At 37.8% G+C, this 27,240-nt stretch overlaps 1 long non-coding RNA gene across 1 annotated transcript in view; it reads left to right on the top strand.

The window, feature by feature from the left end:
• Positions 1-27,240, top strand: part of LOC134432164 (uncharacterized) — a 43,729-nt gene that overhangs the window by 5,068 nt on the left and 11,421 nt on the right. Inside the window, exon 2 of the long non-coding RNA XR_010031239.1 lies at positions 8,352-8,433. This is a non-coding gene — a long non-coding RNA (uncharacterized LOC134432164). The remainder of the gene's footprint in view (positions 1-8,351; positions 8,434-27,240) is intronic.

Genomic DNA, 27,240 nt, shown 5'->3' with positions numbered 1-27,240 from the left:
TCTGTGGTTAACTATATCCCAGTCCTTTTGTTTCTGTGTAAGTAAAGAAGGATCTGCTAACCCTCCTATGCCACAATTCCCCTCCCTCTTCTACTGATCACTTGCAAAGTACAAAGTAACCCTGTGTTAAGTAACACCCTTCTCCAGAACACTTGGCCATTAGTGAATGGTTAACAACCATTGCAGAGCAGAGGATATTAGTGCCTCATGTAGAGGATCTGCAGGGATATGGTTATATGTATGTTCTGCATTGGATTTATTAATCTTTGGATAAACTATAATTCCCATGATGGTATACACCATTGGAATTAAAACAAGAAATTGGGAAAAATTCTTAATAGTTTGGCTGTGTTGAGCGCTTTTCAATTCTAATTTTTCAAAGTTTAAGAAAGAGGAAAACATTTTTTTTTTTGCAACGAATAAAATTGAGACCACTGATCTTTCTGTTTACATCTCCTTGTAATGTAACGTGTTAGGTTTTGTCATTTAAATATTTGGTGATTTGGAAAGATTAATCCTTCCATTTCATTCTTTTTTGTCCAACACACTGGAATGTGACTGTGACAATAGCAAACTAGAGACTTGTGCTCTGCCAGAATTAGAAATAACAATCATGGCTGCTGCTTAGTGCATCAGATTAATTTATTATAGTGCAGTGAGCCTAATTTAAGCAACCATTCACCTTCAAAATTGTCCCATTTTTAGACTGTAAAATTTCAGAGCTTTGTTTATTTGGCTAGGCTTTCTCATCCAACTTTTCTTTGTATATATAATTACATGCATTTAAAATGCCAAAACTGTCAGAAGCAATAAGTCTAAAATCTTGCTGCCTTATGCCTTTCACAGAATTGTGTGGAAAAGTGGATTTCTTCTCCAAGACCACACATGCATCTTTCCTGTGTTGGCTCATTGATGGAAACAGACTGTGACAAATCAACTTCCCCTGTAGTTACAGAAACTCAACGTGCAAATATATATATATTTCAGTGTGTGTTGTGTTTCTTTGTTGTCTTCTGCCACCCCCAGCTATGGAAAGGAGCAGGAAGTCTTCAGTCATATATTCTGTCCAGTTCTTGGGCTGCCCTGAAATGCATAAGGATCTGGAACTCAGCCACTGTTCCTGTTATTAACCAGGATTTTTCCCTCAAAAGAATCAAAGCAGAAAACCTGTGGCAAAGTAAAACTGCTTACCTATGTGGGTAACACAGATTTGCTCTTTCTGGCTGTATGAAAAACCAGGAACACAATTTGGGAAAAAAGTGCTGCGTGTTACAGAGGAAAGATAGTATAAATAACCTGCAGGATGTGCACTGGAATAGCAGTGCCAACTTTTTGTCATCCTCTTCTTTGGGCTCCCTCCTCTCTGACACAATGAGTAGAAAACAAATGCCCTAATGTGGAAAAAACAAGGATTCTTAGCCTAATATTCAGCAATCTAGTTAACAGCTAGGGCAGAGAGTTGAAGACTACCTTCAATTACATTCCTTATGCGTTGCTAGCTTGGAGTTATGGATGTGTGATAAAGTCTCATATTTTTCTAAGTGCTTTTGGCTTCATCCCCAGTTTAGTAGGGCCCCTGACATTTAATCTCTGATTCATTCTCACACAAAATGCTTTGTTTGGTGTTGCGAGTGATGGATGAAAGTGGCATTAAAAAAAAGCAAAACAAAGAGAGCTCCAACCAACTCAATAACTAAAAATCATTCAAATATACTGAACAAGAGAGGATTAGAAATGACCAGCTGGCTGAAATTTAATTGGAAGGGTTTGGTTAATGTAAGTAAATTTGCCAAGATTTAATCTTCTGTTAGGTCATCTGTTTCCTCCTAACTAAACATATCTTGGGTATTTATAGCCATGAATGAATTATTATTCCTTACCATCTCCAAAACTTATTTAAATGTCAGTCATGAGTGAAAATAAGGAAAACTCTAACGTAATCTCCTGACATCAGATGGAAACATGTGAAGGGAAAACATTTTCTGTTTTGCTTTTCCAGAGAAAAATAAAGTTTAACAACCTTCCTTCCTATTTAACATTAAAAAAAAAACCCAGCCCAAAAACCTTCACAGAGACATATTTCACGCTGCTAAATGTTAATGAGGTATTATGCATTGCTAAACTCAGCTGTATAAAAATATGTTGTGTCAGTAGAAAAATCTGTAGTGAGGAAGTTGCTTACTTCACTTGGGTGAAGGAAAATGTTCCCAATCACTACTTACTTACAAAAGAAAGCTTGTAGCCTTGTTCTGTTTCTGGTCTGCAGGTCAAATAGCTATGCAAACAGTTTTACTGTATTCATCTTTGTGGAACATTTGGACCACTTTAATCACATACCTTTTCTGCAGAACCAGCCTCTAGTCTTTTATGAGCACAGACACAATAAAATCAGCAAGAATGTTGTCAAATAATTCAATGGTTGCCAACTTAATTTCATATACTGAATGACACTGGTTATGCTATATTAAATAACACTGCTTATTCTTCAAAATTGCTATATTGAAGATTATTAAAAATTGCTACTCAATTAATTGACAGTTTGCTAATCTTAGTTGTTTTAAATAGAGATATAATTATTTATGGTTGGTTGATTATACATTAAATTGATATAGTGTCCTTTAGCATATGTAACTACACTAAATATGCCAACCTACCAATCTTTTGTAAGAATTATTCATGGTTTTTTATCATTCTTCCCTGTTGACTCCAAATTTTACTGATTTCTTTCTTTGATGGAAACACCTTATAGTCTTTGCACGTTCCTTGGTGTGTTTTGCTTCCTTGCATTGATGCTGATTTTAAAGTTGAATTGCCTTTCTTTTCAGGAGATGATGAGGCACTCTATGGAAACACGTTCCTTTCTCTAGTACTTTATATTGCCTAGAATGAGAACGTTATCTACCAATTAAATACATATCATGAAATGCAAAGCTTTTAGTATTTGAAGCTGTGCAAACAATAGTGAAGATTTCTGGACTAGATGCTTTAGGGCCTTGTGTGTAAATTAGCTTCAGCTAAAGATAATTTCAGGGCAGTTAAAAACATCTCAGAGAAATTATCCCAGCTGTCAGTGTTCAAAACAACTGGAATTGCAACCTGAACATGGAATTGAATCTGAAAATTGCTTCTAAGTGCTGTTCACTTTCAACATATATTTAATTGTTTTTACAGAATGTATGAAGGGAAGATGGAAGGACAGATGCAAGTGGAATATTAGCCCAAATATTTATTGCTACATCTCCCTTTTACAATAAACTGAACTTGCCTAAGTTTAGGATACTGAATAACCATACAAACGGAGAGGTCAAATGGAAAAAAAAACCCCTCTGAATCAGATATTCTGGCCAATAAGGCATTCCTTTACCTCTCTTGGAGCAACTTCTCTTTCTTCTTTTGATTCATGCTCATCATCACATATGTGCACAATGTTTCTCGTATCAGCAGAGAGAACAGTCTCTGCACCTCTATTGATTACTGTACTCCTAGCCTCAGGAGAATCACTTGTCATCTTGTACAGACTATGATGTTTACTGCTGCAGAAGGAAAAAGTCTTCACTGTTGCAAAACAGTTTCCATTGATTTAAGGCTATAGCATTCTAGCGCCACACTGTTAAATAAACGATAGGGCTTTTACTTTTAAATGTTCAGAATGTGCTCTCAAATTTTTGGCATAGAGTACAGATCCCTTCTCTTAAGCATTTCTCATTTGCTGGCTTTGCCAATGACATTACCAGAGAAGAAGACTTGTCCTACTGCTGGAACAACACTGTTATTCCTGCCCAATGAAGGCTATGATCCTTCTTTAACTGGCTGGGATTTGGGATGCTGACAGCAAAAAGACAGTATTTTCTTGTTTGTACAAGCTGCACCCCTGAGTCCTACCATTCTCAACAAAGACTGAAATTAAAAGAAGCAATAAAAAACAATTCCCTCTGTCTCCAAAACTCACCAACAAAATATACACACCAGTTTCCCACTTGAAAAGTATAGTTCTGTGCTGGTAAACAAACAATTCCTCTTCTATTTGTGTCTCTTAACAAAAAGAAACATTACATCTTTGAGTTGATAGCAAGAGGTGTTATGAAGACACAGAAAATTAAAAACCTAAATTGCAATAAAATTTCAGACAGAGGGAAATTATTAATCGCTGCTCCATGTTTTAGTAGAATATTTCCCTTTTTTCATTCAGCAAACATGTTCACAAACAACAGTGAGGAACAAAAGCTGTGATTTATATATATGGACAGGTATACATGCACCCCTGACCTCCTGCCTCTTTTCTCGCCCTCAGCACCAGAAGCAATTTATGGAGAACACTCTAAATAAACATTAAGGAGTCAAGGCCACAAACTGACAGCAAGGAAAATCAATGGCTCCAGAAACCAGATAGTAGGTTCAATAAAAGAGATTAGGCATCACAAGCCAGTGTGGGCACTTAGAGGTAAATGTGACTTACACTTCATCTGACAGGGCTCTCTCATCATCAGAATAAAAACTGTCATAAAAACAGAAACACTAAGGAGCCAGTGGAAGATGCTCCTTAGCTGCAAACACTAAATGCTGACCTCTGAATGAAGGGGATTTATACTGAGGCCAGAGGGAATTCACAATTGCTTTTCCGGAGTCATCTCACACACCTGTGCCTTTGCCCATAGGAATTGTTTCAGGTATATATTTGGAGAACTCTCTGGGTTTTCTTTGTTTGTTTTGCTTTCCTGAATTATTTTTCAAATCCCTTCCCTACCCTCCCTGAGTTAAATCTCCCTCTGTAACCTGCAAAGCTACAGCCTACACTGGGATGGTAGCTTCAGCTGAAATCAATGAAGTCAGTTTCTACAGCACTGTCTCAGCAGACTGACATCTCCCATAAAATGGGGCAGCTCCAGATTCAGTGTGGAATCCTTCACATGAGCCCACTCTCTGAGCTGTATTGGGTGACTAGAGGAGCCACCCTTATCACCCAAGCAGCATCTGTCTTACATTTTCATGCACTGGGATGTTGCCTTTTAACAGATTATAAATGTTAATGTTTTACTATCTATGATCATTCACTCAGCAGTGCAAATCTAAAGCTGAATGATAGCTACAGCCCAAATACTGTAAAGACCACCACAGAATTTAATACTGTGATTATACTGGGATTTGCCTGATTTTCCTTCCTAGCCATTTTCCAAATGGATAGAAGCCTTCTGTTTCTTCAGAAACTCATTTGTGAAACCTTTAGCTTAGTTTTAGTAAGTCCTTCCTTCCTTCCTTCCTTCCTTCCTTCCTTCCTTCCTTCCTTCCTTCCTTCCTTCCTTCCTTCCTTCCTTCCTTCCTTCCTTCCTTCCTTCCTTCCTTCCTTCCTTCCTTCCTTCCTTCCTTCCTTCCTTCCTTCCTTCCTTCCTTCCTTCCTTCCTTCCTTCCTTCCTTCCTTCCTTCCTTCCTTCCTTCCTTCCTTCCTTCCTTCCTTCCTTCCTTCCTTCCTTCCTTCCTTCCTTCCTTCCTTCCTTCCTTCCTTCCTTCCTTCCTTCCTTCCTTCCTTCCTTCCTTCCTTCCTTCCTTCCTTCCTTCCTTCCTTCCTTCCTTCCTTCCTTCCTTCCTTCCTTCCTTCCTTCCTTCCTTCCTTCCTTCCTTCCTTCCTTCCTTCCTTCCTTCCTTCCTTCCTTCCTTCCTTCCTCCCTCCCTCCCTCCCTCCCTCCCTCCCTCCCTCCCCTTCTCTTTCTCCCTTTCTCCCTATTTCACTCTCTTCCCTCCTTGCTCCAAAATACCCAGAAGCATGAATTCTAATAGAGCAAAACAAGGTATTACAGGTCAAAAAAAATTCTTAAGCTTCATTTGGATTCAATCATCCATCAATGTCACTCATAGGTCAATGCCTGTCAGGGACAGAGCTGCACTTCATAAACGAGTAGACTGCAGTAGCTTGAGTTTAAATTTGATATAAGACAGCCTCATGTGGACTGCATTGTAAGTGGTTTGTGAAGTGAGAAAGTCAGGTGCCAAGTCAGAAAACAGCCATTGCCCTGATGTAAGTACTATGAGTGGCGTATCATAGGAACACATAAAAAAACCTGTGAGCTTAGTAACAAGTGCACACATCTTTGTGTTGTAGGCAACCTGTATAATCCTTCCAAACTGCCATTTTTTTCCCAATCTGCTAGGATTGCTAGGATTGTATCTGCTTTCTAGCTTTCTCCATCCTGTTCCCAACTTATACTATACTTTATTATGCTTGACATTTGGAAGGAAATGTATGTGCATTTCCCCTGTTAGGAGTGACCAGACAAACATGACTTCATCTTCTAGAAGCATGTTAAAAATAAGCCCATTCTGTTATGTTAATGAAATCTCCCTTAGTCTCAGTCTTCATCTTTATTTTAGATTCCAAGGAAAGTAATGGTTCACAGGAGAAGAGCAAGACACACACCCTTAGAATGGCTTGTTCTCTCCATCAATATTATTTATGTCAATCATAATGGACTTTTTGGTGCTGGGTGGGGCAGAGAGGGAAACAAATATCTTAATCTACTTTTCTTTAACAAGTTAAGACTGTTGTCTGGGTTTACTTCTCAGTGAGGTTTAGATTAAGGAAATTGAAACTGTAGATTAGGCCCAGCTGGAAAAAAAAAAGAAAAAAAAGCCTATGAGAAAAAGACCATGGAGCAGTGAATAGCCTTTATCTGCTGAACTCAGTGTCACTCCCAGTTGATATTTAAATGCTTAAAGCACTGAGGCAAAGCAAAATATGACTGAATTAATATTTAAGTAAATGCTCTAACTACTGGGTTTTTTCTTAATCAGAGTTATTGGTATCCTTGGAACTTTCATCTATATTCATTAAATTTTATTTCTGGTCAAAATTGCTATACGTTGTAACTATTTTTTTTTTTTCCATTTCAGTGAATCAGCAATTTCGTAGTGAAACGTTTTCATTTTAGCTGAGATCTGTTCTGGATCCCAGAGCAGCAAGACAATTCATACTTGGCACTGGATACCTTACCATAACACTGACCCATTGAACAGTGAAAAGTTTGTTCCTGGCACTGGAACGAACTCAAACCAATTATGCAGCATTTGGGGTTTGCTCATTTTCTGTGAGCAGAAAAATGACTCATTTATGAAAAGGACTTATTCCCTATCATCTGAGGTCTAGAAGCTCAGAGTTATTCCAGAGCTGACCAGTAAGACTGAGTTTAAATTTAAAATTCTAAGAAAGCATTTTCCTAGGGTTTTGGTTTTCTTTAAACCATGTTGCCTTGTATTTGCCTTGTTGTTTCAAGTCCATATCATTGCAAAAGAAACAGGTTTTCCTCCGTTCTGTCAATGGTTACTCACTCCTGTTCTCAAGTCCCCCCCTCATCTCTGTGAGTCCAAGTATTGCTATCTTAAGGCTCACTGTTTCAGGGTATTGATCCACATTAAAACTAATTTTTAGTTTTTACTGGGTTAGTTTTAAACTGGATAGGTCTACCAAGTCACAGAATGATAGATAAGTATGAACAAGGTGTATCTCCACCTGACATGTCTCTGTTGTTTCTCCATTTTCTTTTTTTTTCCAATTTTTTTCAGCAATACAGAAGCCATTAGAATTGGTTGCTTTTGTGATGCTACCATTTCTGAGAGCTGTTAAGGCTGATGGTCATTTGTGATTTGTTGAAATACCTGAATTTTGAAAAATACATCAAAAAGTGGAAATTGCCAAGACATTTCATACGTCAAAAAATAATATCCACAAAAGGTTGCAGTTCCTTCATCTGACACACACACAGCACTAGCACCTTTTCACTGCAAATGTCTCTGAAGGAAAGTCATAAATCAGGGTGAGCTCATTAAAGAAAGTTCACTTTAATTCAAATAAGAGAGAATAAAGGAATATGCCCTAAGTTTGTCAAGTTCCTTTTAAAAAACTGTGAAGACTGAGACTGAACTAGAAAAGCAACTTCAAGATATATATTGGAAGTTAAGTAAGTAGAATTTAAAGCAGGAAATAGTATGGATCAGAACTCATCTAAGTTTAATATCTATTTATGTTTGCACTTCGTTGTAGTGAGGATGAAATGGACGAAACGTAACTGTCTGATCACCAGAAATTCTATGGCCATGCCTTCTAAATAGCTCTGGCCTTTGCTCAGCTGAGCAGTGTCAGAGGAGGAGTTTATGCTGCTGAAGTTCTAGGTTCCTTGCAGTGCAAGATGAAATTGTAAAATGCATATACAAGATGGGGCATTCAGTATTTCCACAGTGGTGTGGAACGTACTACCTGACCATAGCCATGCCAAGCTGGGCTCATAAGAAGAAGAGCTGAACCGAGGAGGTAATTGTTTCCACATCTCTGCAAGGGGTTTGATTTTGATTTGTTTTCATTTCAGGAAGAGTTGAGGGCTGCTTCAGTCTTCAGCTGTGAGATTTTGGTTCTCATTTCTTCTGAAGGTGCATCATCCTGACCTGGCAGTAAGTGAAGTGGATTACATGTGCTCTGTGACCACTAAAAGCTATAGTATTTTTATGACATTTGACAGCTTCTGCTCAGACTTCCCTGAGCATTAGAAACTATCTTGAAGATCACTACTAGCTTTTCAAAGCTTGAAAAGAGTCTTGATATGTACTGGAATGGAATTTTGGAACAATATTACTGTAGTACAAAGTTTGTCATGACATATCTTCACCTAAAATCCTAACTTCAGTCTATGACACATTAATGTGGTAAACTTTGCAATATTTTCTTCCTCTTGCATCCCAGAGTAGATGGGCATTAGGGTGCTGCTTACTGTAAGAAAAGCTAAAAGCATAATTTCACCCTGTTTGAAATTTAATAACCAAAGTAGGTTTTTTCACATGTAAGTGTTCTAACCTGTATCAGTGCATCTGAAATTTCTTTCATGTATCTGTTTTCATATTTACAAGTTCCAAATCCTATTGCTTGATTGTAGGTAGATTTATTTCCAAGTAACTCCTGAGAATCTGGCCTTGAAAAAAAAATCCATTTTGTAGTTTTGAAAGTAGCAGTAGGTTTTGGTAGGGATTTTTTTTTTTTTTTTTTTTTTTTTTTTTTTTTTTTTGTACTTTGGGGAGTTTATTTTTTTTTAATTCTTTGAAATATACAGGATACACAGTAAGTGTAATGTGTCAGATACATCCCTCTGCTATGCCATCTTCTGTGCGAAATCATGTGGCACTTGTCTTTTCCAAAGGGTGGCTTTATGATTTCTCCTTTTGAACCTTGATCTGGGCTATTTATTTTGAAAGACAAGATGTATTTGTGCTGAAAGTCCCCTCTATCTAGGTAATTTTGATTACTTCTTTTCTGGGGCTTTGCTCTTAATTTTATCTGTTTCTAAAGTACATATTGTAGAATAGATGAGCCAGCCTGACAGTTCCATTACACAGCAAAATAATCAGACCACCTGTATATTACACAAAACGACTGCATCATACCTATATACTGAATTTGGAAATATTTTAGAATTGTCACCTGGGAAGGCTCTATTCCCATACAAGTTCAGCTGACAAAAGTAACCCAGGTTCAATTATGACTTGGTAAAGTCCTGTTTTGAAATGTTTCTTGATATCCAGGGGACTTTGTGGAGAAATGCTGGGAGCATTCAGAGCATTCCCATAATGATAAAGCAGCTGTGCCACAGCTTTGAAACTTGAAACTTTCCTCCCTCTGAATTTTTCAGCTGCAAACAGCTGCCCACTTAGCTTGTGCTGAGAGTCAGTCCTGGAAGGTAATGTGTATAGTAAAATCAAGCAAAACAAAACAAAACAAAATCCTGCCACCAGATTTCCTGTGGTTTAAGCTGCATGTTCATTTGAGGCTTTCAGATCCTGTTGAAATGAATGAGTCTCCCTTGCCTCCAGAGTATGTGAATCAGGCTTTGCTTTGCAGGGGTGTATTAATGGTTCACAAGAGATGAAATAGCAGCTGAACAGAGACCATTTTGAAATAACTGGTTGTGTTTAAATTGTTATCACAATACACACACATGAAAATAATCAGTATCTAAAAACTTGGCTTCACTCAAATAATTAGAAGAGGTTTAATAAGTAATTTGTCTGTCTTTTTCCATCTCTTCTTTCCTGTCTCTGAGAGAGCTCTGTTTTCTGTGCTTGCTCTCTTGATCAATTTTGGAATGATTTTCTCAACAGTAAACAGTGTGTATGTCTCATTTAATAATAATCAGCAGATTTAGTTTATTATAAATGCATTCCCCTCAGCAGCTGGAAGGAAAATTATCAACATCCAAAAACTGAGTGAAAACAGTAATGGTTATCCCACCCAGAACCTGGACGTAACAAAATCTTGTAATGCTGAGGCATTCTAAGAAGCTGTGTTAGGAGTCTCCCCTCTTTTCCTCATTGCTTATCACTGACTAGATGTTATAATATTGCCATAAATTGAACTTGTATTGAGAAGTTTTCCATGTCAACCCCTTAGGGCAGCTGATTATAGGTTTGACCTTTTGAGATTCTGTGTATTTCCCACTTAATCAGTGCTGGAATGAGTTGCTGCTAAGTAGGATCTATAGGAACCCTATGGGAAAAGCAAAGCCATCTAAAAATAATGAGTTTCTTTCCCCTTCCCTCCCCTCCTCTCATTTTGAGCTCTATTAGGCCATGATAACAGTCTTAATCTAGGCTACAAAAAAGCATAGCATGGCATGTGATTATTTGTGTTATATTGGGAAAAAGAAGTCTGAGAAGGGCTTTTGGCAGCCTGAAATATAAGTGAAACTTTACAACATTGTTAAAAAATGCTTCACTTCCCACCTGCTTGTTTCTTTTTCTACTAAGAGTTGTTTGGTCTAGCTAAGGCCTTGTGAAGCTTTCACTATCCAGTACCTATGATTTTGACAGAGTGATTGGCTCTCTCTTGCTTGGAGAAGAATTCAAAATTGGGACCATTGCCATTTTGCCTTGTTACAATAACACACGTGGTGGTTTAGGTATAATCTCACATAGCAGTTCGGTCATCAGCTCATTTCTCAGTATATGAAGCGTGTGGATTTTTTCCCTGCCGTATACCTTGGTTTCTTCTTATCCTCCCCCATCTCCCTCCCCTTGAACCCCCCCTGCTTCTTTTTACATCCTCCTCCACCCAAAAATGACCTGTGAAACTGAACAGCATAATAGATGTGATTAGACCTTCAGTATTAGGAATGAAAGGAGCAGGCAAAGAGACTCCTTCTTGGGAAGCAATCAGTACGTTAGGTCCCCAGGACTGAAACTGCATTTAACAAGGTTTGGGGCTTAGGGATTTGGTCTAGGCTTCTGCTGCTTCCACAAGAGAAAGCCCTACTTGGAGTGCAAATCTTCATTTACTATAGCTACAAAAGGAAGGTAAAAAACCACTAGCTTCCTTATTACACACATAATGAAGCAAACTGTGTCTGTTGATATATTTTTTTCCTAAGCAGTAAATCAGCTGTTTACAAATGCTAGTATTCATAAATACAGATTCAATCTGCACTTTCTGACCATTTCTTGGGGTTTTTTCACCCATCCAAAAAGAAAGCCCTAAACTTTGTCGAACTGACACTGGCGTTTTTCCATGCAGATTTAATAATTCCTCTAATAAAGTTTTTGAAGATACAGTTCCTTTTGATGGGAATATAGGTGTGGCAAAGTTTACATGTGGTTTGTTGATTTATGTTCCTAACTGTGTAGGATGGTAATCACAGGAAGAATTTACTTTTTTTAAAATTAAATTCTCTCATTTTCTGATCTTATCCCTACCTATACTCTCTGTCTCCATCCAGTTTCCCTTCCTTAACAGGATGAGGTGTGTACTCTCATGTAATTTCCTTAGTTGTCATTTGTATGAGAATATACTTCCTTATTTCAATCACCTTTTACCTGACCTTGACATATATGGAGAGTAAAGAGAGGATTTCTGTCCTCATTCAGGGTCAGATCTTTTGTATGATGTAGGACAGAGACTAAGGGAAGGCAGTGAAATCAGATGCATCCAAGAACAGAGGGATGTTTCTGAGATCACTGAGATCACAGAAGGGGAGGAGAGAGAAAGGCTTATAAACCTTCATTTCTTTGGCACATGGATTGAAAGCAAGCAGAGGAGGTCAGTATACTACACTGATTTTAGCTAGAAGCCCACTGAATTTCAGAGCCAGTGACCCACAGGACAGCTAACCTTGGCAAGCACCACACACCCAGTGGGGCCATCAGGCTGTGCCATCCTGTCCCATGCTGTTGTGTCACATGTATCCCTTGTCCATGGGACAGATGCAGCCCACACCTGGCACTGGAGGAGCCTGCAGGCATCTATTGCTTGTCACTGTCATATCTCCTCCAGCATGATCTTGCCCTTGTCAACCATGTGTTAAAGAGTTCTGAGAAAATCTTTAGGAATAAAGTTGACTTATTGTAAGGAAATTATACACGACCTCAAATGAATAAAAGGGAGAGTTTCTCTGCATGGAGGACAGGACCTGCTCTGCATAGCATGCCACGAGAAAGTACACTGGCACTCTGCCTGATTATGCATGAATGTATGGTGCCCAGAACTTGAAGAGTTGTAAGCTGATACTTGCTACTTTTATTCCTCTTCTTATTCAATCTTATTAAAGCAGTTATTAAATAATTAATTTTCTGTTGAGCCCTTCTGCTAGTATACAGAAGGACACTTGTGATGGCCATCTCTCACCTCACCTCACCTCACCTCACCTCACCTCACCTCACCTCACCTCACCTCACCTCACCTCACCTCACCTCACCTCACCTCACCTCACCCCCTCTGTGTGCCAGTGCAGAACACTTACTCTTTACAGGCTGTCCTCCTGTGTGAAAAAAGAGTTGTGAGATATACCTGATTGGAAAGGAAAAGCCTTCAAGCTGACCTAATTGTTGCCTTGCCGTGCCCAAATGGAGACTACAAGAAAGGTGAAAAGACTGTCTACAAGGGCATGTAGTGGCAGAACAAGGAGGGAATGGCTTCAAACTGAAAAAGATTAGGTTTAAATAAGATATTAGGGAAAAATTCTTTGTTGGGAGGGTGGTGAGAAACTGCCTTCTGCTGACCAGAGAAACTGTGGAGGCTCCATCCCTGGAAATGCTCAAGGCAAAGCTGGATAGGGTTCTGAGCAATCTGGTTTGGTGAAAGGTGTCACTCTAGCGAAAGGCAGAGGGTGGGAACTAGGTGTTCTTTAAACTCTTTCCAACCCAAACCACTCAATGATTCTATGATTATGTGCCAGCCACCAACAAACCTGCTGCCTTACCTGGAATAATTTCTTAAACTCATCGCCCCTTACAGGTCTTTCATTCCTCTGACACAGACTCTCAAAATCTTTGTATTCCTCTATCAAGAAGCAATATTTCTCAGTTCTCCACCTGAAAATTCTTATTTCCATTAATCTTCTCTTCACACTTACTGTCACACATAATGTGCTCTGTATTTTTTTTCAGATTATATATTCTTTCAGGCTTTCTTTTTTCTTGAATATTTTTTCAACTTAAATGGACTCTTTAACAGAAGATATTTAGAGATAAGTGCCTTCATTCACTAATTCCAAACTTTCGCCATTATACTGTTAATATTTAGATTCAAAATTACACTGGTTATGTACCATTTGCATATATTTATATGGATAAACCTTATATTTACTTCTGAACCAAGTCATGGGTTTAAGCAATAATTTTTTCTTTTCTTTCTTTTTTTTCTTTTTTTGGGATATTCACTGTGTAAACTTTAGAACTGCATGGTGCAGTGTTTTCAAATCCCGTAAAGGCATTGTCAAATATTTCAAGTATTCAATGTCAATATTCCAAAAATTTCAAAAATGTCAAGTTTTACTACTGTAGTGACAATAAGGAATAATGTAAAAGTTAGGTTGCGTGCAAGTGCCAGACTAAGAGATATTTTTCTCTCCTTTATTTAAATAAGGTCATAAATAGGATATTAGAAGGAAAAAAATGTACACATTTTTACTAGAGGTGGTACAGGAAAGGTTTTGTGCTGATATAAGTTTTTTTTTGAGATATTGATAGTCTAATAGAGTTTTCATGTTAGGAGTCACAAAATAATCTCAGTACAATGCTTTCCAATTGTTCTACAGTATTTTCATTAGGGTCTTAGATCAATATAAACTAGCCATGTCTCTTTGACACAGACTTGTCCTCCAAATCTTGCCATGTGTTTCTTAGGTCTTAACTAAAGGGTTATTTTGTGGTTATCTTTGATCCTTCTGAGTGACTGAATGAATCTGCAGCTGGATAAGACTGAAGCTCTACTGATCAACCCATCCTTGTAATACCTTGCAAAACTAGCTTGAAAGTTAACTTATATCAATACAGCAACATGCCTGGGCCCCATGAGTGCAAAGGCCTAATTGAAAGGAAGGGGATAATCAAACTGTTGGCTTTGACTACAGATAATGAGCACTGCTATGGGAGAAAATCTATTATCAGGCTAACCCCAAGAGGCTTGAAACAGAGTAGCTTCATTCTGTATGATTAAAAGCTTTCTTTCAAATCTGGAGGACACATCTCATCCAGAGACATCAGAATTACAGAGGTGCTTCTAAAGGTGTGGTCAGTCAACAACACTGATATAAAGTACCTAAATTCATGTTGGCAGTATGAAATTAATTTGGCAGGATCAAGGAAATAAATGGCTTTCAGATTACTAAAAAATTGAAACATCAAGTGATGTTTCAATTTTTTTGCTGTGAAACAAGATCTCAAATGCTGCCAAAAAATTTATATACTACATGAACTTGATAGTTAGAGATACAGGCATTTTTACATGACTTCAGAGCAATAGTTTACCTTTTGCCTGTTGACAGAAAATATTGAATGCTTAAGGAATTGTGGAAGCTCCATCAGAGGTGATCCTCTCAGCTGCAGAAGTGTCAGTGGACAATACCCGAATTGGTATAGTAGTTTGGTTGCAATCATACCTAGGTTAACTAATGCACAGCCAACTTTCCCTGTCCTCCTTGTTTCAGCCTTCCATTGAATTTTCTGTATGTGCATTACAATCCACACCTTTAGTATTTTTTAAAAGTATGTATAATAGAAAAGCGCTTTTAAGAATGAAAATCTAGTTCTAATGCTGAGTGCAATGAACAAAGGGAACTGCTTTTTAGTTTACCTGAGTCAGAGCTGTTTGTGAACAAATTGGTTTTATTTTCTCTTCTGGGTGAACTGCGAATGTGCCCTAACTTGGCTGTACAATGGTGAACTGTACATGTTAGTTGAGTCTGTCATAAGGATTTGTTGACTGGATTTTAGGTTACATGTATGGTACCTTACTTATGACAAAATTCAATATTTCCATGTGCATCACATAACACACGTATTAATTTCTGAGGAATTTGGTGTATTCTCAAGTGTGGAAATCAGACACAAAGTTATAGCTGGCAGCAATTTTCAAATACAAGTGGGTGGATTCACCTTCTATGGCTGCCAGATGCCTGTCTAGACAGTCTATCACTCTGCTTCTTTAAAAGAACAGGGGGAAAAATCTGAAAATAAAGGTGCATGGGTTAGGAAAAGAATAGACAGATCACTCAGGAAGTACTCTCATCTGGAAAAAAAACTTCAGAGAATCATGGATTGTTTTGGGTTGGAGGAGATCTTAAAGGTAATTTGGTTTCAACATCTCTGCCATAAGCAGGAACACCTCGGTCTCTGCCGTGTTGCTCAAAAACAACAATGTTCCAGCCTGGCTTTGAACACTGGATGGGGCACTCACAGCTTCTCTGGGCAGCCTGTTTCAGTGCTTGACCACCTCACATTAAAGAATTTCTTCCTAATATTTTAACTAAATCTACTGTCCTTCAGTGCAAAGCCAATTGCTCTTGTCCTGTCACTGCATTCCCTCGCTAAATGTCCACCTCCAGCCTTCTTGGGGTGTTTTATTCTGGGGTGTGGTTTCTTTTCTTCCCAGTGGTTGGCATGGGGCTGTGTTTTGGATTTATGCTGAACACAATACTGTTGTGTCTGTTATTGCTGAGCAGGGTTTACACAGACACAAAGCCTTTTCTTCTTTTTATACTGCCACTCTGGTGAGGCGGCTGTGAGCTCATGGGAAACTGGGAGGAAACACAGCCAGGACAGGTAGCTCCAAGTGACCAAAGGGGTATTCCATACCATATGACATCATACTCAGTACATAAACTGAGAGGGAGAAGGATGAAATGGAAATGTTTGGAATGATAGAGTTTTTTTCCCCCCGAGTGACTGCTGCATGTGATGGGACCTTTTTCTTTTGGGGGTAGCTGAACACCTGCCTGCCTATGGGAAATAGTGAAAGAATTCCTTGTTTTGCTTTGCTTGCATACACAACTTTTGCTATACCTTTTACACAATCCTTGTGTCAACCCACAAATTTTTGTCTCTCACTCTTCTTAATTTACTCTCCCATGCCAATGGTGGGGAAGTAAGTGAGCAGATGTGTGGTGGTACTTTGTTACTGGCTGGGATTAAACAAGGAATGTGTAGGCTCTCTCTGAGTACTGTAAGGCTACTTGCCAGAAACTTCTGTTCACCAGACTGAGCATCCCAAATTCTCTCAGTCTGCCTTCATAAAAGGGGTACTCCAGCCCTCTGATCATCTTTATGGCCTCCTGTGGACTCATTCCAATAGGTCCATGTCCTTCTCATGTTGGGGCTTCAGTGAGCTGGAGACAACACTCCAGGTTGGATGTCACAAGAGCCAAATAGAAGTGCAGAATGCCCTCCCTCTCCCTGCTGGCCGCACTGCTTTGGATGCAGCCCAGCATCCAGTTGGCTGTTTGAGCTGTGAGTGCATATGACTGGGTGATGTTGAATTTCTTTCATCAACTAACATCCCCAAGTCTGCTGACACCAAGGTCGGTGCCAAAGGGGATTGAGGAGCTGCTGCAGCTGAGATTCCCTTTCAGCCCGTGGTGCAGACCATGGCGAGGCAGCTGTGCCCCTGCAGCCCATGGAGATCCATGGTGGAGCAGAGATCCACCTACAGCCTATGAAGGACCCAAGAAGATGAATGTGCCAAAGGAGGCTGTGACTCCATGAAAAGCCTGCTGTGGAGCAGGTTACTGGAAGGACCTGTGGCCAGGTGGAGACAGGACCCCATGCTGGAGCAAGTTTTCTGGGTTTCATTTGTGATCCTGTGGGGGACCCCTTCTGGGGTACACTGTGCCATACCTGAGCAGTTCATGAAGAACTGTAGCTAATGGGAAGGAGAAGGACTCAGTTTTGGGAGTTTGATGAGGACTGTCTCACATGGAAAGAACCTCAAACTAGAGCAGGGGAAAGGGTCCTACCCCTGAGGAGGAAAATACAGTAAATACAATAAACGTATGGTAAATTGACCATAATCTGCATTACCTATCCTTTGGCACTTACCAGTTTTCAACTTTATTCTCAATTCTCCAACTCCTTCCACTAACAGTTCTAAAAAGGGAAAGCTAGGAGGAAGGTATTTTTTAAATTTATTTTTATTTCTCATTATCCTCTGATTTATTGATAATAAATTCAGTTAATTTCCCCAAGATGAGTCCATTTCATTCATGATGGTAATTGGTAAGTGTTCTCTCTGGAACTTTTTTTCAATCCACAAGGTTTTTACCATATTTTCTCTTGCTTATCCAGCTGAGGAGAGGGAATGATAGACCCACTTCTGTAAGTACATGACATGCAGCCAGGGCCAACTCACTACCAGAGAAAATAACACAGTAACAGATACCTTACTGTATTGAGAACAGAAGAGAAAATTGCAAGAGGGAGAAGAAATTAGGATGGTAGAACTAAATTGAGTAAAATTTAAGAGAGGATCAGACAAAGAAAATAAGTACTGAATATAAGATCATGGAGAAGCCACCTTATTGGAAAATATGACCCCTCAGTTTTAATTTTAAAAGATAAAATAACTAATAAAAATAGTTTAAAAAGCATGACAGATGGTCCGCAGAACAGCTATATTGCATTTTGCTGCAGCTTTGGTTGGATGTTTAGAACTAAGATTTACTGTGGCATTATGTAAGGTTACAACTCACATCAAGGTTTCTGAGTGTGATTTGCCACTTCTTTCAGCTCTTACAGTGAAGAATCACTTCTAAAATCCATTCTGGTTCTCTTAGTTGCACTTCAAGTTCCAACCCTGAAAAATTAAAGCATCCCTTAAATAACCACACATTTTATTTCTTATTCACTCTGTACAGACATGTAATGCAATTGTGAAATTTAAATTTGGTTTGCTTGAGAAAAATAGCACACTAGTACAATCTGGTGAATCACAGTCAGCTAGCTCTTGCACATCAGCACATAACTTGCTTCTCATACCTCTGTTTCAAGGGTGCTTTTAGGGATTTTGTCTGCTTAGACAGATCTCCACCCTGGACTTTGCAAAGTTTTATACTGTGAATTGCAAAGGGAGTTCATGATAATTCTATAGGTGGGAGAGAGGGAGGAAAGACATCTCCCATTCAAAAGACATGGGTATGCTTCTGAGATGAATGAGGGTAACTTGTGACTTGCCATCTTGTACTATTTATTTCATGAATACATTCTGAAAAACTGCTAGGCTTGCATCATGTTTTCCTTAACTGTGTGTCACTGAAACACAAAGAAGAAGAGGCTTTCTTACTGTGCTGCTGTGTGATGGGTAAGTATCTGAGCTGATAATCAGTCATGTGGTAGGCTGGGCAGAAAATTCTAAGAACTTCACTGAGCTTGAGGCAGCATGTACCAGCATTCGTTGGACACTGGGGAAATGCGCATGCCATGGGCTGTACGTCAATGCCCATCTTTGCATACTGAAAGACAGCAGATGATATTCAGAACCTACCAGATTTAATTGGAAATTTTTAATTGATTGCAAGAGAAGCATGATTAATGACATGATTTTCACTTCTGTTTTGAGCTTTATGGTTGGTAAGGCTGTTAAGGCTCAGCCACTTTTGTGAACAGACTGTTTTTTGCCCAGACACAATTAGAGATAGTTGCTAGCAAACCTTTCTGTATCTTGTGTTCAGACCTTGCTTTGCCTTTGAACAAAGGGGTGTCTAATTTTTCAGTGCAAATGGAGAACAGAAATATTATTTTGCCACTATCAGACAGCAAATGAAAAAACCCAAATTCCCAGAGCTGTGCCCCTGCTAAATTACGTCTCATCAAGTTATTAAATATTTCATGGACTCATATTTTACTAGTTATCTCAGGATAAGGAAGAAAGAATTGTCTGACTTTTAAAAAGATTTGAGAGGGAAAATACTCCAATTTGGAATACAAGTTAATTAGTCCAAGTTTGAAAGATTCAGTTTAAATAATGAATTGCAAATCCTTAAGAAGTTTGAGCCACAAATTTTAAGTTGTTCTTGTGATCATCTTGCTCCAAAACTCTTGATTTAATGCTAAAAATTCAAGTCTGCAAGTAAGACAGTCTCGACAGTTTTGTGTTCATGTTTTGAAGGTGTGCTGTTTACACCAGAGGATACATTATTTCTACCAGCTAATTTTTCATCATATAACTAGATAACATGCATTGACAATACAAATGTCATTATCCAAAATGTAAACAAGATATCTGTATTTCATTTCAATCTACTTATAACAAAGGAATTTCCATAATTGGGTACTACTTAAACAGACTTTTTCAAAGGTTCTAGATATTTTGAGCCATAATTTATTATTTTCAGTTATGTCTGCTATTATACACAAGCTACTATATGTTTTAATTGTATTGGAAATCAAGACAAATTTCCTTATGGTAATAGGCCATGTTCACAATTTTCTGGATTAGAAGAGGAAAGGATGAGGCAACAATAGGGATAGCAAGTCAGCTAATAAATCAGAATCTGATTAAAAAGCATGGACGGCTGGGGCGAGCAAATACAAAATGACAATATGAAGTTAAAGCATATAGAAAATATCATTCTTTGGTAAATGTGATTGATTATGAGTATTAAACACATGAATATCATCAGGGACTGCTGATGCTCTTCATACTGATAAATGTTCGCCTGCAGTTGATTCTCACAAGAGACTGCACTAAGCCTTCTATGTTCAGTGAACAATTCAGATCCTCAAGTTCTCAAGAATATTAATTTCAGCCTCTTAAGAAAGGTTAAACCATGTTTCTAATTCAGAAAGAATGCATAAACTTGTGTATTGCTACTAATTTACTGAAATTTAAAAACTGAAATTTAAAAAGTTTGGAGAGCCTAATTAGGTGATAAATTTAAAACTAAAAGATCATATAAAAAAAACTAAGAGAAAAAGCTATAAGGATAACTTTTTATATAAAGATTTTCTGTATCAGTTTCAGTAGCTCTTTCACCAGTCTCTTTCTCTCATGTAAAAAGAAATTGAACTGAAAAACAAAGTAGAAGAAATCAAAGATAATTGATAGATATGGTGGTGATATTTGATGCTTTATCTAATTCACACCTCTGGTACTATTTGTTTAATTTTTTTTTCTCCCTTCATCTGAAACTGTGGGCAAGTTTTTCTCAAGAAAAAATCAGCATTTTTTTAAATTCTGGTTTTTTCTTTTATTTTATAGCTAAAGACATATTTTAGAATTCCAGTTCTTCTGGGAAGCACAGTTTCCCTTGCCTTACCTTGCCTTATCTTGCCTTGCCTTCCCTTGCCCCTTTCTCCTTTCATCAGTGGGGACACCCAGTTCCTATTTTGATTTAGGAAATGACTGAAATAGCCATTCTGTTTTTCTCCTGATCTTTGAAAACCATGCAAAGTATTGCAGAGAAATAATGAATATCTGAAGATTAAATTTTTTATCATAGAAAACTCCAGCTTCAAATGTTTGTCAAGATTTTATACACCTGAAAAGAGTGTTTAATTAGACTGGAGAGTTTTGCAGGCTTATGTAATACCTACTCTGATAGGTATATTAAAACTTCCTTTTATTTTAAGTTGTGCAAAAGTGGGTGCTGTCAAAACTACACAAAATTACTACTAATGAATTATATTCTTTATAAATATGGGATATTTTGTTTGTTTGCCTGTTTTTCAAAGTTGCTTCACTCTAAACTCTGCTCTGAGGTTGTTATTTGCAAGGGTCATGACTTTAAATAACTTTAAATGAACAGTTCTGTACATCTTAAACATTCACATGTCTCTGTTTTTAATGGAAAATTGTTTGTGGAGTTTTATTTCTGTGTTCAAAAGTAACAAAAAATACTCAACTTTGTATTTTGGAATGTTGATGATGTGCAGTGAATTGCATTCATAAAAATTTTAAGAGACTTCAAGTGCACTTCTCTACACTTCTGCATTAATCATCTGAGTCATTTGTCCTTTGAGCTGTGCATACAAATGTGCCTGCTATATGATCTCTGGTATCTCAGTTATATAGAAAGTTTTATTATTTAGCTATGCTGTATCATCAAATCCTAATTTGTGTTTCAGAAGAGTGAGGGGTAATTCCATTAGTGTACTTACTCATACTTCTTCAGGGGAAGGAAAATTGCAGGGTATTTGTGACCAAGCATGTCTTACAGTTTTACAACGCAAATCCGTATTTTAATTATTACTCCAACCTTGACCTGAGAGTTAAACCCAGTGTTTTATCCATTTACTCTATGAAGCCTGAAACAGGATGTGCATGTGAAATAGGTGTTTAGAAGTAACTTTTCTCTGATTTGCATACTGCCATTTTTGTAATTATTTTTGTTTGACATGGTACAACTCAAGTAGCATAAAATCAAAGGCAGTAAACCAGTAAATTGTTTTGCTGCTTGCCTGTCAGCAGCATGCTAAGAATCCTAGAGTCATTACTAGGCAAACTAACACGAATTTTAAGCTCCAAGTCTGAAAACAAATTTTCTTTATTCCCTCCCCCACTTTTTCTGTTTTAATAGAGACACTTTATTTCATGCCTTCCTTTTCATTCTTTGAAATTTGTTCATCCCATTTAATAGACTTTGGAAATAGTTTTCAAGCTTGTCAAAAGATTTGTTAGGCATGGATAAAAATTCAAGCTTGTTGACTTTTGGAGCAATTAACAAAATCACAGATAGCCTGTTTCTTGGCCTGTTTTCTCAGTTCTGCCATCAGTGCAATTATCTACAATAGAGAAATTTTTATATAGAAAAGAGGGTTAGAAATTTAAAGTTCATTCTATAAAATATAAAAGGTTTTAATGCTTCTTCATCAGCCTTTCACAAGCAATTTTCCCAAGTCAGTGTCTGGAAACATTCTCATATTTTTGCAGTTCTGGAGACACTCTCAGAAAGAAGTATTTTGTTGTTTAGGATTTGATTTATAATTTTTAAGCTGGTTTTCCAAAACAAACACAAAACCTGAAAAATCTCTCTTACAGCATTCACAAATAGGCTTTTGTGCCAAAAAATGTCAATATACAGGGGATTTTATTTAATACAACTTTTAATTCTTAAATTGTACTTCCCCAGTTAGATAATGCTCTCACAGCTAGCACCGTAACTTCACTGAACATTAAAACAGCCTTTGAAATGCTCGATAAGCAGGCCAATCTCCTTTTAGATTACATTTTTAGATTGACATTTTTTCCCTGTTTTCTTCAATTGTGTTAGATCAGCTAGGTGAAAGCAAATGAGATATTTCATTATTCCTAATAATGGCGGTCAACAAACTTGTGATCAGCTTTAAAATAATTTGATAGGTTCTTATATAAGTTTACACTTCGTATAACAAGCGTGTTGCCAAAGTTTTAAAAGAAGAATGTGCTTAAATCACTCTGCAGATGCTTAGGAACATAACAACTTATATAACTGCTGTTGGGGTCCTTATGTAATTTTTCTCTTAAGAGTGATAAGGCATTTCAAACAGTACCAATTATTTGCATTTTGAAATAATGCAGTTACAGGGGGTAGGGCTAACTGCTCAAGCCCTCACCCTTGTACAATTGAAAGACTTTTGTCACTAAAGATTAAATATATGATTGAAGCTGGGGGAAAAATAAATTGCAGTCAAGAGTATCACAGTTATTTAATTACTGTAGATAACATATCCACCCTGCCCTGGTCACTTAAGTACACAATATAATATGTTCTTAACGAGACATTTCATCAGAGATACTAAATTTCCTATTTTCCCAGTTCAAGGTTTTAGTTTATTCAAATCATAAACTAAAGAGATTGAACATGAACTAAAATGTAACCCAAATCATTCTGGATTTTGCTCTTTGCCATCTTGCTAAAGAAAACTCTCTTTGAAGAAACTCTCTTTGAGTGTGTTTTAAGCAAAGTTGGGAGATGAAATTACTATACATTTTCACTAATTTTAGTAATATTTTGTAATCCTTATCTCTCCCTTGCCTATGTTGCATTTAAAATGCAAATTGAGGTGCATATCAGTATTTGACATATCTGGTGAAACAGTAACTATTTGTGCTGTTTTTCATATAATTCCCCTCTTCTGCCATCTTCTCAACTTCATCTCATTTTCAGTGTACAGCAGTGTAAGTGTTATCTCAGAACAGCATTTTGGTCACTACTATTTTAACTTTAATTTGACTGGTAAGACTGTGTGTAATTTGACTGCTTCTTTGACATGAAGATTGAAAACTGCAAGTCCATCTCCAAGGAAGAATTTTTGAAAATATTCCAATCGGATTCTATATTTCATTGAGATTTATTAATGGCAACCATTTCACAAAATCATATTCACAAAGTAAGGGAAGTATGTTGTTAATTTCTTTCTATCTCAGTCCAATGAAGTCGCAATGATCTAAAATTTTTATTATTTAATGACTGAAGATAAAGTAATGATTTCGCAGATACCTTACTGCATAATTCTAGGACAGCACATAGTGTAACTACTGGCTTAATTTCAAGACAGTAATATGTACAAAAACAATGTGGAGAACATGTATTTTCCTAGGAATTAAGAAGAAAATCTAAAAGACCTGTTGAAATATTACATTTCTAATTAATTAAATTAATTTTTGCTAACAAAAAATAATAAATAATTATGGGAATAAACACAATTTGTTTTGTTTAGCTTTTTACCTAAAAATATTATTTCCTCCAATATTTAAAAAAAAAAAGAGGAAATAAATCTCTTCAGAGCAGCCATCAGGATATTTAATATATTTATTTTTAAATGAAAATCCATTTACTTTTGATGACCAGATATTTTCAACTGCAAAACTAAAAGATTGCTGCTGATGAAAGCATCTGAGAATTTCTACCACAGACATATTTTTAGGCCCTAGAATAATTTTTCAACAATAGAAATAAAGAAGAAAATTGAGGGAGTAAATATACTGATATAGACTATGATGAACACATTTCACAAATAAAACTCAGCAATAGATTAGTATGTTTTAAATTGAATGAATTTTACGACAATTTTCAAAACCCCAAAACTTTCAAGTTGAAAAGCAATAACACATGGTGTGGCATGTTTATTTCAGTTAATTCTGTTGGTGAGATGTTTCACACTTTAACTAGCTGCAGTTTTTGACCTCCCTAATCACTGAAGATAAATTAGTCGCATAAGATCAGTTTTTGTATCCAAAACATAATGTTTTAAACTTCATTTTTATTTCAAGTCCAAGAACAAAATTATTTCTGTTTTGCTTCCATGGAAGAGAGAAATATGGATTTTGATCACTGGAAAAAGATGAGAATCCATTATAAAGTTCCTCATCAATTAATTCAGCATTTTGAATTCAGTAGTTTTGAACTTTGCCAGTGTCACAGGACCAGGTTGGACAACTGACCTTCATATCTAAATTTTGGGACATCACAAATTTATTGAATATCTCAAGTTGGAAGAGACCATAATGACTCTACACCCTGAGCTTCAGGGCACTACCTAAAGTTAAATCATATGACTCGAGTATTGTTGAGATGATCCTTGAACTCTGGCAGTCATGATGCTATGACCGCTTCCGTGGGGAGCCTGCCCCAGAGACTGACCAGTCTCTTAGTGAGGAACCTTCTCCTAGTGTCCCATGTGAACTACCAGATAATCTGTCTGTGTCACCTCTTTTGTTTCCAAGCCAGATCCTGGACTGAAGCTGTGCTGGCAACTTTGTGAAATTGTGAATTTTTGTTGTGCAACAGATGATGTATTAGTTGAAGGGCTGGAGAACACTGAGGGATCATTTCTCAGGTAAACTCACCCATTGAGTCAGTCTGCAGTCACACAAGACCTCTGCAAGAAATCAGTTTACGATCTTTCCCAAATGTATTCACTCTTAATAGCTACAATCCTTCATCAAAAGTAGTTTTTCTGCATGTAGTGGCAATTAGAAATCTACCCTTGATTCTTCTTCACTCTATTATGTTGCAAGGAAGGATGCCATTTCAGTGAGTCTTTGGACAAAGTTAATTTATTTACCCAGCTAGGACTACCTGTGTTAAATGTTGACTTCCTTTTATGAGACTTTGAAGTTGTAGCAAAAGCAAGTAACTCATTAGGAAAAGGTAAGAAACTGATTCTAAATTTTATCTCGTCCCCTTCTAGAAAAGTTCAGAAAATTCTTTGACTATAAAGTTAGGAGTTATTTCTGCCTTTGCTTTCTATGTGTTTTCTACAGTTCAACACTAATTTCTTGAATATCTCTCCCTTTACAGTATTCACTCTGTTTAGAGCAAGTTGGAGTTATGTGTGTGGCTCCCCTTTCCCTCAAAGCTTTGAAGAATCTGCTATAATATATTGCTTTAATCTATCTATTTTGGGTTAGAATTCAATACTTAAAACTTTCCTCCTCTCCACAGTTTTCCTTTATCTTCTGATGATTAATGGATCATCTCTAAGACTTTTGCACCAACACCAGAGAATACCAGAGAAAGAAACAGTCAAAGTGTTTTGATTCTTACATTCTTCTCCAAAATATTTCTGTGCAATAAAACTGTAATCTCCCTCAGGTTTAAGGGTGATTTAATATTTCTCCCGTGTTTGATACACATTTTTCTCTGCTGAGCACTGCATGTTCACTGATAACTGATGTGTTTAGCAGCTGTTGCTCAGTGTAGCTCTTCCAGATGTTCTACCTAGACTATCATATTGGCATGTTATTTGAAATCTCATCTCTTTGTTGCCTTCCCATTGTGAATCCACTCTTTCTTTTCATTACTCTGAACTGAAAAAATTCTTTTGTGCAATTTAAAAGTAAACAACAAAACAAAATCCCTCAAGAACAAAAATAATAAGCCTACATACAAATGTATACCAAAACTTTGAGGTAGACTTAAAAGACTCTTAAGTCAGTGAAAGGTGTGCCACAAAGAGTTCACTGAAAACAAATTAAATCAGATAGACCAAAATACAGAACTAAAACCACTGGCCACTTACTTTCCTGCTTCAGATTTGAGCAATGTTCCAATTCCTTTCTTATAAGAAAATGAGTATTTATATGTGTAGCTAAATAAGAACACAAGGCAGTCTGGCTGTCATAAACAGCAAAAGTTACAGAGTAATTTGTATATCTGTAATGAAGTACAAATCAGGGTTCATAAACGTGTGAGTGTGACCCTAATATTCTAATGTATAATCAAAAGAAAGACCTGCCTGAACATGATTTACTCAGGCTGCATAATTCCAAGGAAATTACCAGGGGGAAGGGAAATTCTGGGAAGTTCCGGGAAGGGAAGGGAAGTTCCGGGAAGGGAAGTTCCGGGAAGGGAAGGGAAGGGAAGGGAAGGGAAGGGAAGGGAAGGGAAGGGAAGGGAAGGGAAGGGAAGGGAAGGGAAGGGAAGGGAAGGGAAGGGAAGGGAAGGGAAGGGAAGGGAAGGGAAGGGAAGGGAAGGGAAGGGAAGGGAAGGGAAGGGAAGGGAAGGGAAGGGAAGTTCCGGGAAGGGAAGGGAAGGGAAGGGAAGGGAAGGGAAGGGAAGGGAAGGGAAGTTCCGGGAAGGGAAGGGAAGGGAAGGGAAGTTCCGGGAAGGGAAGTTCCGGGAAGGGAAGTTCCGGGAAGGGAAGGGAAGGGAAGGGAAGGGAAGGGAAGGGAAGGGAAGGGAAGGGAAGGGAAGGGAAGGGAAGGGAAGGGAAGGGAAGGGAAGGGAAGGGAAGGGAAGGGAAGGGAAGGGAAGGGAAGGGAAGGGAAGGGAAGGGAAGGGAAGGGAAGGGAAGGGAAGGGAAGGGAAGGGAAGGGAAGGGAAGGGAAGGGAAGGGAAGGGAAGGGAAGTTCCGGGAAGGGAAGGGAAGGGAAGGGAAGGGAAGGGAAGGGAAGGGAAGGGAAGGGAAGGGAAGGGAAGGGAAGGGAAGGGAAGGGAAGGGAAGGGAAGGGAAGGGAAGGGAAGGGAAGGGAAGGGAAGGGAAGGGAAGGGAAGGGAAGGGAAGTTCCGGGAAGGGAAGGGAAGG

Source organism: Melospiza melodia, chromosome Z, assembly GCF_035770615.1.
Source record: "Melospiza melodia melodia isolate bMelMel2 chromosome Z, bMelMel2.pri, whole genome shotgun sequence".
Classification (NCBI taxonomy): Eukaryota; Metazoa; Chordata; class Aves; order Passeriformes; family Passerellidae; genus Melospiza; species Melospiza melodia.
Note: the sequence above shows the minus strand (reverse complement) of the source record. Positions and strands in the feature narration are given on the sequence as shown.